The following is a 5,000-nucleotide window of genomic DNA, read 5'->3' on the forward strand; positions in this document are numbered from 1 at the left end:
TCATAGCAGTGCAGAAATCCACTAGTGAATGGCTGAAGGCAAGGCAGAATTTCATCTTACTGGAAACATTTGAGGCCACTGAAGTGTGTTGCATGGCTTGGGCGAATGTCAATCAGGACTTGCACCATTCTTTGGTGCGCTGGGAAGGGACAAGGAACATGTCATCAGGAACCTTGCTGAGGAGGTTGAAGGCCATTTCTTGTTAAATGACCCAGCCTACAAAACTCTGAGAAAACTGAACTCTTAAACTCTCCTTGGAGATGACTGCAGTCCATTCATTAGATGGACATTAGCCTCAAGAAGGCGTTTGACTTGGTACATCGAGAATCGCTATGGGGGATCCTGAGACTTAAGGGAATTTCAACACAGATTATTGGCCTAATAGCAACATTGGGCAATATCAAGTTTTAAGACCTTAACTTTGCCGACGATGGCGGCACTTGATACATTTAGCAATGAGGTCTCTCTAACCAAGACCAAGATTCAGGACTTTGGGGGCCTGGTCTGTCGATTCATGCTTGTGGGGAAGACATAGAGGTCACAGAGAATGTTAGATACCTTATTTGCATAGTCCATGCCCAAGAAGTCAGTATATGGATTGGTCTGACAGCAGGAACCATGAAGTCAATCAACAAGAGCATTTGGAGATGTCCTTACCTATGCAGAAGGACCAAGCTACATGTCTTCAAAGCCTTGATGCTGCCAGTTTTGCTCCATGGAAGCGAAACCTGGACGCTATCTAGTGCCTTGGAGTCTCGTCTTGATGAAGTCCCTTCGCCGGATCATGGAGTACAATTGGCAGGACCATGTGTCCAACCGACGGCTACATCGTGAGACTGGCATGGGTCCTGTTACTTGCATAATCCGGGACCGCCAACTCACGTTATATGGGCACCTAGCTCGGTTCTTTGTGGATGACCCTGCCCATCAGGTTGTGTGTCTGCGAGACAATCCTGGGTAGAGGAGGCCCGTGGGACGACCTAGGAAGTCATGAGTTGGGCAGCTCGACTAGTCCTGTTAGAAGAGTTAGAGATGGGCTGAGGGCCTGCCTGGAGACTCGTTATCAGGTTTCCAGACACGCCAAGTAAATTCCCTTTTTGTCAAGAGATCGAATACCTATACAGGGGCACGACAAATGGAAATACGTGGAGCCAAGTTTTGGAATATGCTCCCAGATAATATAAGAGACATTAACAGCTTCTGTAATTTTAAAATAAAATTAAAAGAACATCTCTTAAATACTCAAATGTACATATATTTATGTATATATATATATATATATTTATTTATTTATGTAAAGAATAACCATTGTAATTTAATGGAATAAAGTGTTTTGACTTTGACTCTCTCTCTCTCTCTCTCTCTCTCTCTCTCTCTCTCTCTCTCTCTCTCTCTCTCTCTCTATATATATATATATATATATATATAATATATATATATATATAATATATATATATATATATATAATATATATATATATATATGTATGTACGTATGTATGTATGTATGTGTGTGTGTATGTGAATATGTGTGTGTGTGTGTGTGTGTGTGTGTGTGTGTGTGTGTGTGTGTGTGTGTGTGTGTGTGTGTGTGTGTATTTGCGCGCTCGCGCGTTTAAGTATGTGTGCAAGAAACAAAATTAATTGAAAAGGAGGTTATCTTTGGCATTATTGATATAGCCAAACCAAAATATGTAATAATGATGATAAGGACGATAACTGTTTCAACATTAGAACGTGAAAAAAACATTACCAATACTGTAATAACTAAGACTGTTAGTAATGGTTATAGTAATTATGTTAATGACAATGCTTTCCTCATAATAAAACACAATGTCAGTGCTGATGCTAATAATCATGCTGTTATTGATAATGACATTCGGAAAGAGAGAGAGAGAGAGAGAGAGATAGAGAAAGAGAGAGAGAGAGATAGAGAGAGAGAGAGAGAGAGAGAGAGAGAGAGAGAGAGAGAGAGAGAGAGAGACAGAGACAGAGACAGAGAGAGAGAGAGAGAGAGAGAGAGAGAGAGAGAGAGAGAGAGAGAGAGAGAGAGAGAGAGAGAGAGAGAGAGGGGGGGGAGAGATAGAGAGGAGAGAGAGAGAGAGAAAGGAGAGAGAGAGAGAGAGAGAGTGACAGACACACACACACACACACACACACACACAGAGAGAGAGAGAGAGAGAGAGAGAGAGAGAGAGAGAGAGAGAGAGAGAGAGAGAGAGAGAGAGAGAGAGAAATCTAACATACAGGTACCGTGTAAGAGCCCGAAAGGTGAGCCCCTGGAGCAGTCCGGTAGACGGTAGCTTTTAGGGTTTAAATAACATGTCTTTATTCTATTATTCGCTTAATTTGAACAGGAGTGACGTTGGGACTGAGGGCTGCTCCTCACCGCAGTCTGACCCTGTATAACACTGAAATACTGATCCAAAGAAATGTGACAATGGGAGAGGATTAAGAAAGTGTTAAATACATATATAGGTCGTAGGTAAGGGTTCAGAGTACACAACACTGACAAGTCTATCGAGTAAACGGGTAGAGGGACGAGTGTATGTACGCATGTATGATGAAAACGACGTAAGAGTGTGATGAATAGAATAGCACATACAATGATATGAGTCACATAGAAGGATGTATTACAAAAGACACAATGAGATATATATAGGCGAGCGTAAGCGTAGATGTTTCAATAATAGGCAATAAATATGATACCAATAATAGGAAATATCTCTCTCTCATAGGTATGATTATGTCACACAGTAACGAAGCCAGATAGACAAACGAATTGATAGATGGATACATGGATTGATATACAGATAAATCAATAGAAACAGACAGATATATAGATAGATAGGTAGAGAGAGAAAAAAATACAGACAAACAGAAAGACTTGACTAAAAGAAAGAAAAAAGCGAAAGAGAGGAGAAGAAAAAGAATAAAACGTAACAACGAAAGACGAAATAAAAAAAAAGTAAGAAGGAAACAGGAAGTCTTTAAATATGATAATGGGCGCGTCATTAGAGCTAATTATTGGATCTGTTTAATCGAGGTGTTATTCCCCTCTCTCTCTTCCCTTTTTATTGCAGTTTTTCAACAATTCTAGTGTTTATTTTTATATTCGTTATATTCCTGTTCTACTTAGTTTAAGTCTTATTGGTGAAAATTGTATTATTGGTGGATTTCTTTAATAATATCATGACTTTGTCTTTGTATAGATCTAATATATCTCGATGGGGGTAATAATGATAATGGATATTATTATTATCACTCTTTTTGTAAATGTTTTTTGTCTATCATCATTATTAATACTTTTAATATTGTTATTATCGTTACAATTATCATTATTTTAGTTGTTGTTATAACTGTTATGATTATTATTTATCCTAGTTATCATTATCATTATTACCATCATTATTATTACCATTGCTATAATTATTATCATTATCAGTGTTACTATAATTTTGATCATAGTTATTATTATCATTTCTATTATTCCCATTATCACACTTCTTATCATTATTATCGTTATAACCGTTCTTATTAATCATTATCATTTCCATTATCGTTATTTTTGTTGTTCTCATTAATTAACATCATTACCATCCTCTTCATCATAATCATCATAATTGCTTATGCTGTTGTACTACTGTTACCAATATTATCATTAGCATTATGATGATAATGTCATTATACTCATACTTGCTATTATCACTTTGAAGATTATTATACAACGTGTATCATAAAACTCTATATATTCCTTTCCTGTCTCTATTCGAACAATTGTTTGGGCTTATTGTTATTACTAATGGTAATACCATTTACACAATCTCGCCTGTATTTGCTGTTCTTGTTATTACTTCCAAAGAGTTACGTGATATAAATTTAACAGTCGTAATGAGACTTCCTGTTTTTGTTGTTGTCTATTTATGGCAGTTTTATATCCATCATCTTAATTTTTTTGTTTTTATGTATAGCTTCTTTCTAATAATTGTTCGCGTTCTCTTATCTACTGCATTTCATTTATCTACTTTTTTCCTTCAGTATTATGCTTACGTTTCAGTTTCATCACATCCGTCTCTGCTTATAACGAATATTTAAAATATGTAGAGTTTATTTTCTATATTTTACATATATCGTTTTTCCTTACTCAATTACAGCGAATTGTCAATCGTAAATCTAAGAACATTGCTACAGAGGCAAACCAGGTAGTCTCATGTCGAGTCTAAAAGAACATAACAACAACCCCACTCTACCCCTCCGATGCCCTTCTCGTCCCGAACACCTCTACTAGCATGACAGGTTGTAGATATTTCAGTAATTTAGGCTCAAGTTCGAGGTGATAAACCATGATTAACGCAGCGAGATCCAAGTCTGGCTTCGTCCTCGCTGTTAAGGGACGGGGAAGGGGAAGGGGAAGGGGAAGGGGATGGGGATGGGGATGGGGAAGGAGAAGGGGATGGGGATGGGGATGGGGATGGGGATGGGGATGGGGATGGGGATGGGGATGGGGGAAGGGGATGGGGATGGGGAAGGGGAAGGGAAAGTGGAAGGGGATGGGGAAGGGGATGGGGATGGGGAAGGGGATGGGGAAGGGGATGGGGATGGGGAAGGGATAGGGGAAGGGGATGGGGAAGGGGATGGGGATGGGGAAGGGGATGGAGAGGGGGATGGGGATGGGGATGGGGAAGGGGAAGGGGATGGGGAAGGAGAAGGGGATGGGGAAGGGGATGGGAATGGGGATGGGGAAGGGGAAGGGATAGGGGAAGGGGATGGGGAAGGGGATGGGGATGGGGAAGGGGATGGGGAAGGGGAAGGGGATGGGGAAGGGGAAGGGATAGGGGAAGGGGATGGGGAAGGGGATGGGGATGGGGATGGGGAAGGGGAAGGGGATGGGGAAGGAGAAGGGGATGGGGAAGGGGATGGGGATGGGGAAGGGGATGGAGATGGGGATGGGGATGGGGATGGGGAAGGGGAAGGGGAAGTGGAAGGGGATGGGGAAGGGGA

Source organism: Penaeus chinensis, chromosome 31 (assembly GCF_019202785.1).
Source record: "Penaeus chinensis breed Huanghai No. 1 chromosome 31, ASM1920278v2, whole genome shotgun sequence".
NCBI classification, from domain to species: Eukaryota; Metazoa; Arthropoda; class Malacostraca; order Decapoda; family Penaeidae; genus Penaeus; species Penaeus chinensis.